This window comes from Ooceraea biroi, chromosome 7, assembly GCF_003672135.1.
Source record: "Ooceraea biroi isolate clonal line C1 chromosome 7, Obir_v5.4, whole genome shotgun sequence".
Classification (NCBI taxonomy): domain Eukaryota; kingdom Metazoa; phylum Arthropoda; class Insecta; order Hymenoptera; family Formicidae; genus Ooceraea; species Ooceraea biroi.
The window spans coordinates 14,104,348-14,113,937 of record NC_039512.1 but is presented as its reverse complement, the minus strand read 5'-3'; the positions used below and the strand labels follow the sequence as shown (position 1 = coordinate 14,113,937).

The 9,590-nt window shown below is 38.3% G+C and overlaps 1 pseudogene; it reads right to left on the bottom strand.

Annotated features, from left to right (window-relative positions):
* Nucleotides 1–4,310: 4,310 nt before the first annotated feature.
* On the bottom strand, nt 4,311–8,408 carry LOC105285011 (annotated as a pseudogene).
* Between the last annotated feature and the right edge of the window lie 1,182 nt (nt 8,409–9,590).

Sequence of the window (9,590 nt, the reverse complement as noted above, 5' to 3'; positions counted from 1 at the left end):
CGTGAAATCGTATTAACTTTGTTTAGAGATTACAAACCTATTTTACGTAGGAATATTATTTTAACTTAAAAATACTTGAATTTTTAGGTTTAATTAATTTTATAGAAAACATATTGAAGGTACACTGAAGGTTAATTTAATTTAATCTTTTATTTTAACGCAATATACAATGTTTTCAAGATTTAGCTTTTGCAACTGACTTACTAAATGCAGCGTTAAACAAAAAGAAGTTTGAAGAAGTTGCAAACAGTGATGAATCTATTCCACTTATAGAACAATCACGTTCTGTGGACTTAGAAGGGACTTCAACAGAAGAACGTGTTAGTGACACCAATATTTCCGATATTGAAGACGGAGGTATGTTAAAGTTTTTATGAACTTATCTTTCAGTGAGCACTCTAAATTAAGCAGTTGAGCATGAGTATATGTTGAATTCAGATTCATTATGTAGGTGGACAAAATCCACTGTTTTTTTACCGCTAGAAACATATCGCAGTATGGAAGAAAAATTTTTAAACGGAAAATATTCTCAGAAAAAAGTATGGGAAAAGGAGTGTATATCACTTGGACACAGTTCACTTGGACACGTTGCAAATGGACACCGTTCATTTGGACACCGAAAATTGCACACCGTGCACTTGGACACCGCTCAAATGGACACCGTGCAGATGGACACCGTTAACTTGCACACCGTTCACTTGGACACCGTTAATGTGCACATGTATCATTTGGACACAGAAAAATGCACACTGTGCAGTTGGACACCGTTCACTTGGATACCGTTCACTTGGAAACCGTTCACTTGGACACCGTTCAATTGCGCACCGTGCAGTTGGACACGGAAAGATGGACATAGTTTGTTTGCGCGCGCACACACGCATACACACACACACCGAAGGGGAGGTGCGGGGGGCCTTTGGCCCCCCACCCGCACTCCCCCTTGCAGGGTGTGTGGGTAGAAAACGCTTTTTTTCACGTCTTTCCGTGTCGAAATAAACGGTGTCCAACTGAACGGTGCGCAACTGAACGGTGTCCAAGTGAACGGTGTCCAACTGCACAGTGTGCATTTTTCTGTGTCCAACTGAACGGTGCGCAACTGAACGGTGTCCAAGTGAACGGTATCCAAGTGAACGGTGTCCAACTGCACAGTGTGCATTTTTCTGTGTCCAAATGATACATGTGCACATTAACGGTGTCCAAGTGAACGGTGTGTATTTTTCTGTGTCCAACTGTACGGTGTGCAAGTTAACGGTGTCCATCTGTACGGTGTCCATCTGCACGGTGTCCATCTGCACGGTGTCCAAGTGCACGGTGTCCAAGTGCACGGTGTCCAAGTGCACGGTGTCCAAGTGAACGGTGTGCGATTTTCGGTGTCCAAATGAACGGTTTCCACTTGCAACGTGTCCAAGTAAACTGTGTCCAACTGAGGCGCTCCCTGGGAAAAGATAGCTGAGATTCTGAAGGATAAAAACTATGATGTCACAGGGCCACAGTGTTCAGCAAAAATGCGTAGCCTTAAAAAATCTTATAAATCCATAAAAGACCATAATAGCAAGTCTGGTAATGACAGGCGAACTTGGCCTTTTTATGAGGTATAAAAAATATAAGATGGACAATCTATCAAATTGTCTTCTTTAACATTTTCTTCGTTGTTGCAATACACATTCTTATCATTCTTTCCAGATTATGGATACAATTTTTGAAAAGAAGGCATGGTGTTCCCCTGTGGCAGTTGCGTCTTCAACCGGTCTATCTGTCAAATCCAATGAAGAATCAACTGTCGTTTCTGACAGTGGCATATCATCTGGTAAGTTTATATATAAATCACCATTGTTCTGAATTGCATTTCGAAATTATTCATATTTTCTCGTTTAGTTATCGCGCATTAGCTGGCTGATATTTGTCTCAGAAACCTCTTGTTTGTCAGGCCTGGAATTACGGTCTTAGAAGTTTCTAGTGGTGACAAATATTTTTCGTTAGGACTGTTGGTTAAAACCGAGACAAACATCAGCCGTAATTCAACCGTTCGAGCAATGATCCACTGTTGGAGACATGCTCTGAAATATGACGCATTTGACCAATGTCTGAATAAATAACATTGGTTGAGTAATAAACTCCCATCACAAATAACTAGCTTACATTCTAGTAGTTGTATTTCATGAATGTTCTATTTTTTATAGAGCCATCAACATCCAAGAAACCTGTAATTTCTCTCTTAACCAAAAGGATTCGTCAAAAAGAGGAACACGAAGAAGCAAAGAAAAAACGACACAAAGAAAGAATGGAAATGGATGAGAAACTGCTAACTGTTCTTGAAAAGTTTATCAATAAATAGTAGATAGTTGTTAAAATATTTATTATTATCTAAACTGATATTTATATTTACGTTCTTTTATCTTCTTTTGTTTTAAATTGTATCAAGTACTGTGATGTTAAGTTTTATTATTTAATTTAGTACTGTGATAGGCATAATCAAATGATTGAGGTATGCTATTTGACAATAGGAAACTTTGCAAGGAGAGCTTAAGAAAGTTATTTATATGTTTAACAACTTGTGATATAATCTGTGTAGCATATGAGTTTAAAAGCAAACTGTAAAAACATAATCACATAGTTTAGTGTTTAAATGTAAAACAAATACATTCTGAAAGAAAATAAATTTTATATAGAAATGAAGAGTTCTTTTTAATTTTTACATTCTTAAATTAATTTTTTTATTAATAAAAGTATTAAAAAATGTACATTATAATATTGGAATACATATTCAACTAATTAGTATTAATAATTAAGAACAATGTTCTATGCCTTTAATGTAACATATTCATTATAACATTTCTTTTATAAATCCCGGGATTTTGGTTCGCTCGACGCAAAACATTATGATCTCCTTCATTTCTTTGCGTTGGTGGAGGTATCATAATAATATCTACGTCTTCTCTTCGTAATATACTGTTACGTCCAGACTCCACGGTTCCTTGCTTTCGTAAGAAATAGATAATAAAATTACATTCATTTAAGTAATTACCGCGTGTTATTTATCATTCAAGCATTATTGAGCCAAGACACTCATGGTTGTTGCATAAGTTCAATTGAATTTTATTTTTCGGTACACGATAACAAACGGGAACCGTAAGGCACGCAGTACATGTGCCCGTTGCGTGATCATAAAACAAACATTTCTTGCAGCAACCCTGAACGTTAGCGCATCATCTACCTTATCACCACGACTGTTGGGTCACCTTGGTCGTGAACACGTGCATTTCGTCACCATGACCATGATCACGCTCTCGGCCACTTATCAAGGTCCAAAGGTGGCCCTTCAATTTCAGCTATACGTGTCCTCCCGTTACCCAACTTCGGGCGTTTTCTCTCATCGAATGTTCTAGAAGAATCCCCTCCTACACGATTTTTCCTATCTTATAAAAAGGGCAGAGAAACCGTCCTGAGGCATTCTATAGTTTTCGTTCAGATCGAACAGACGTATTAGTCGCAGTTCTTAATTTCGAGCACCTTACAAAGTAATAGTCGGGAATCTAAAGTCAGTGCAATCCAGAACAAACCTACTCTCGTTCCACCTTGAATTGGAGGAGCTTCGGCACACTGCACTCTTTCTCTCGCTGCAATTTTTCACCGAATCACTCAGCAGTAAGTTTAATTATATTGTTGGTTTTTTTTTGCGATTGGTTGTCATTGTTTTTTCTTCATTCGCCTCTTCCTCTATTTCTCCTTTTTTTTTTTATTGCACACATTCACCTTTTGTCTCATATAGTGACGCCGTGCGAATTCAACGTACCGCCTTATCGCCTTGAATTCTCGCAACTCAAACCAGAGCCTACCCTTGATGAGGAAGTCGAAGACTTTTTACAAGAAATAGAGGCATTCTTGACAGGCACAGACATTTTCCCTCCGCTCTCATCTCCATCATATTCGCCTATCCCATTAGACCAATTAGCTCAAGATTCCCCCGTGCGCAACAATTCACGGTCTCCTTCTCCAATCCCGCTGGAGGACATTGAAATTTTCGCTGATCATCCCAGTCACAATTTATCCCCTGCCCATTTCCCACTTTTCTCACATCTTCCACCCTTCCTTCCTGATCCACCTCCTACCAGTTCACCACCATTAACGTACACTACGGACCCCGAAGAGTCCCAGCCGACTGATTGTTAATTTAAGTATCAATTTTTATAGTTAAATTTGTATTACAATTAGTTACAATTATCTATAAATTCCGAGAGTTTAGAGTTTAATTTTCATTTATCAAATCAACATTCGACTGTTTGAATGAATATAGTCATTTTTAATTTTTCATGTTAATTCAAGCCTAATTTATTTACTCCTTTCCTCCCTCAATTTATCGCACGAGGCCCTATCCCATGTAATAGGAATTCGATTCCCTTACATAAAAAGGGCCAACGAGCAGACTTTTATTGGAACAAGTGTAAGAGTGACTTTGGCCGTTAACCTTGTTCTAAATAACTCTGTCGGCTCGACTCGCGTTCATGCGTGAGAGATACGTGGTTTGGACGTAACAATACAAATGTTGTGAATTATATACAACATGCTATGATATATTCGGCTATCAAATCTATTCTTGCCATTGGTAAGCAATGCAATAAACTTCTCATACGTCCTTTTAGTAGACCAATACACCTCTCTACTGTTACCCTAGCTGCTGAATGTCGGAAGTTGTAATTATTTTGTCTTTCTGTCAAATGACCATTATCACGGAAAGGAGTAAGTAAATGTTGATGGAGCTCATATGCAGCATCACCTAAAAGGTGACTGTCTGCTGGAAACTTCTGCTCATGATCCAAGTAGTTTGATACTTCTGATAATCGAAAAACTCTTTAATCATGAACAGAGCCAGGATAACAGTGGGTAATTAAAGTCCTGTGATCACACACTAACTGTAAATAATGCAAATAAAATAAGTAAACATTCACAATGTGCTGTATTTGTGTTTAATGTGTCTAAATATTGTTACCTGTAAATGAATGGAATGAAATCCTTTACGATTAATATAATCAATGTAATAATTGTTTATTTCTGACCAGACTGGCAAGGTAATTGTATATTTACACGACGTTTCGACCACGAAGTTTCGGGTCCTTTTCAAGTGATAAGAAGAGTCACTCTCTGAAGCAGTTAGACAAAAATTAATAAAAAACACTCATACATGCTGATCAAATTTATAAAACAGCACTTACTTCCAGAAAGTAACCCTCTAGGATGGTACAATAAAATAAAGAAAACTTGGACAGTGACAACCAGCACTAACGCACCGCACTAGGTTTCACAGTTCAAACGCTATTGATCGGCCTAGTCGTTCGGAAGTAATGAGCTTCCGTTAAAATATTAGGTTGGCAAATAAGTTCGTTCGGTTTTTGCTTCGGTGCAACTTCTTTCCAATTCACTCTTGTTTTTCTCGATACTATCGCGCAACTTCAGAGTGCATTTAAAAGTACATGTTTCACATAACCTTTCTGTAAATTTTGGTTTGACTAACATCAATATTGTGTGTGCTGCGTAGCTGTAAAAATGGAAGTAAATAACGTGCATTATCGTCATATTTTGCTCTATTATTTCAAGAAGAGCAAACGAGCTGCAAAGGGTCATAAAAAGATATGCCGTGTTTATGGAGATGATGCCTTAACAGAACGCGTATGTCAAAAGTGGTTCACCAAATTCCGTTCTGGAGATTTTGACGTCAATGATGCGCCTCGCTCCGGTCGCCCGATCGAGATTGATTCAAGTAATGTCAAAGCTATCATCGATAAAAATCCATCCCAATCGGTGCGAGAGATTGCTACAGCACTTAATATATCTCATATAAAGCGTAGAAAACAATTTGCGCCAACTGGAATACGTTTCTCGGCTCAATGTGTGGGTGCCGCATGAATTAACCGAGGCCAACTTGGCCACTCGCATATCCATCTGTGATTTGCTGCGGAAACGTCAAGAAAACGATCAATTTTTGACGCGGTTAGTGACAGGAGATGAAAAATGGGTCGTCTATGAGAATGTAACGCGGAAAAGATCATGGGGACACAGCAGCGAGCCACCACAAACAACCTCGAAGGCAGGATTGCATCCGAAGAAGATCATGCTCTCCGTATGGTGGGATTTCAAAGGTGTCACTTACTACGAGCTGTTACCGTCAAGCAAAACAATTGATTCAACCATATACTGCTCGCAGTTAACAAAATTGGACCAAGCACTCCGCAAAAAACGTCCAGAATTGATAAATCGAAAAGGTGTTGTCTTCCACCACAATAACGCCAGACCTCACACATCATTGACAACTCGGAACAAATTACTCAGTCTTGGCTGGGATGTTTTGCCTCATCCTGCGTATTCACCGGACCTGGCCCCTTCCGATTATCATTTATTCCGGTCGTTGCAAAACTCTTTAAACGGAAAAATCTTCAAGGATGAAGAGAACGTCAAAAGACACCTGGATTGGTTTTTCGCCGATAAGCCTCAGATGTTTTACGAACGCGGCATAATGAAGTTGGTGGAAAGATGGCAAGAAGTCATCAATAAAAATGGTCAATATATAATTGATTAAAATTTATTTCGTGTATCAAAAAAATTGTATTTTATTCCACCTTAAAAAACCGAACCAACTTATTTGCCAACCCAATATTATCGTATATGCTCGGAAGATTGTTTATGTACCGTTGCGAGTTAATAGCATCACTGCTCTGCTTTATAAAAATCATTTCCGCGATTTCTCGCTTTTTGTACGCACAATCTTGAGTAATAATTGTTACCCTGATAAATTTATAGAAAAACATATAAGAAAAAGAAGACATGAGGTCCAATTTCGTGACACTACACTACCTGAAAATAATAGTTTTTGTAGCAAAAAATTTGTTAAGATTCCGTTTGTTGGTAATCTCTGCGCAGGCGTTAAAAAGAACCTTAGAAAGTTCGACCGCAATGTAATTTTCACGATTCCAAAAAAGCTTGACAGACTCATCAGACGCGGTAAGGACAAAAGAAACAACCGGTGTAGTCTACAAAATTGATTGCACCGCATGTCACGCGTGTTACATCGGCCAAACTAAAAGGCATTTAAAAACGCGCATTAAAGAGCATATGTCGGACATTAATAAGCACCCGGATAATCTGTCGGTTGTAAGCCAACATAGAATTGTCAATAGTCATGAGTTTAGTTGGAATAATGTAAATATTCTGCACAAAGAAGATCATTTCAAAAAGCGAGAAATCGCGGAAATGATTTTTATAAAGCAGAGCAGTGATGCTATTAACTCGCAACGGTACACAAACAATCTTCCGAGCATATACGATAATATTTTGACGAAAGCTCATGACTTCCGAACGACTAGGCCAATCAATAGCGTTTGAACTGTGAAACCTAGTGCGGTGCGTTAGTGCTGGTTGTCACTGTCCAAGTTTTCTTTATTTTATTGTACCATCCTAGAGGGTTACTTTCTGGAAGTAAGTGCTGTTTTATAAATTTGATCAGCATGTATGAGTGTTTTTTATTAATTTTTGTATAACTGCTTCAGAGAGTGACTCTTCTTATCACTTGAAAAGGACCCGAAACTTCGTAGTCGAAACGTCGTGTAAATATATAATTACCTTGCCAGTCTGGTCGGAAATAAACAATTATTACATTGGAATTCAATTGGCGTTGTCAAATATTACTGAAGTAATATAATCAACATGGTTCTCCTTTGGAGCATCAATGCGAATGTAGGTACCATCAATGACGCCTATAATTTTTGGAAACCCACTAGTTTCCTCAAACCCTCACATTACCGTAACAGCATAATCATCAGTGGGCCACTGAATAAATCTTAAACATCTTGTGAATAGAGCGTGGGTGACTCTTCGCACAGCTCTAAGGGCAGTGGCTCTTCCAACATTGAAACGATCACAAACAGATCTGTACGAAAGAAATTTATTAAAAATAATGTTTCATATTTCAACATAAATACATGAAAATAAGAATTTATCAATAACACTCAACAAAATTAGACCTTCTGTTTGTTTTAAGTTCTACTAAGTCGTTTCTCGAAGATTGGTTAGGACTGATTACAAATCTGGCCATAAAAATGCCGTATTTAAAAAGCTACTAAATACTTTTGAAATGCCAAAATGTTGTACTGAATAGTATTATTGAATGCTATCTATATTTCTTACATTTGTTCATTACCTATAGGAGTCCATAGTAGCCATTTTCCAAAGGGCTATCAGCAGTTGTTGGTGAGCAGGAATTGTAGGACATCCTTTTATTTTCCTTGTTAAATCGTTGCTGATGATTCCAAGAAGATATTGGAATGTAGCTTTTGACATTCTACAAACACAAGAAAAATAGGCCAATATCAATTACTTTTATTCTCAAGTTACCAGTCGGATGAAAAATACAATGCATTTAATATAAAAACAGTTACAGTGGTATGAAACATTTATAAGAAGCAAAATTCGTTATATTTACCAATCTGAAATGGCTTTTAAATTCATTATCAAGAGACACGGTAGTGTCTCGCGCCAAGTATACGCGCAGCGAGACCACACCGCGACTCTTTACGCGAAGCGACGCTTTCGCAGACACTCAGATTATTAGATCTCAATAACCGCTGAACGGATGAACTTCTAAGTAGGCTCAATGGATAGCTTGGGGTCGAATTATATAATAAAAGTGTTTTTATTTTTCTTGTACGTGCCCTACGAGCGGAGATATGGCGATGCAAATTCTGAAATTGGAAAATTTCATTTAAGGGGGTACATTCACCTAGCAGGGTCAAAAAATTCTTTTTTTTACATTTTCGTAAAGCTTAAAGTTTCGAGAATATATTCTGAAAATTTTAAGTCGATATCTGCAAAAATGACGGAATTACAGAGAGTTGAGTAAAACGGGATCGAGCGTTCGAGCGCTCGAATTCTACTACCTGACGCGGCCAGACGCCCGAAAGGTACAGGCGCACGAACACGGTATTCTTCTGTGTGTACATGTTTTGGAAGGCACTGGAACTGGTTTCGGGTCTCTATTGTTTGTTGTTGCCCTCCGTGTACGTGGAGAAAGAGAAAACCGTTACAATTCATTGCAGAAGCTGTTGAGCTAGCGAGAAGACGTGTTGCGAGTGTAATCATTTGCTTCGTTGTTTAGAATTGCGAAGCGTACGTAAAATAATAGCAATGGCATCAAGAGAAAAAGTTAATCGAGAAAAAAGAGCTACTACTTCATTTAGACGAGACAGATCGAAGAAGAGAAAACGACCAACGAATCCGTTTGAAAGCGAACAAGAAGAAGCAGCTCGCATCAGTACGTCCGCAAAAAAAATACAAGGCATGAAAGAATGCGATGTTCCGATAAACGAATGTATCGGTTATGTGATTTTGAACTTCGTGACTGTTTTCTGAAATCTGATTTGGCGGATAGCGCCAAAAGTCCAGCACAGCGGTGCACACATTGTGCAAATTGCTGCCAATATTGCTGCATGCACATTTAATGAAGGTGCTATTGCATATTTATTAATAATGAATGTGTTAGACATTGATGTTGGTCGCAATTGTGTCGCATATTGTGAGCATCGGGACCGAACGCGCATCGATAT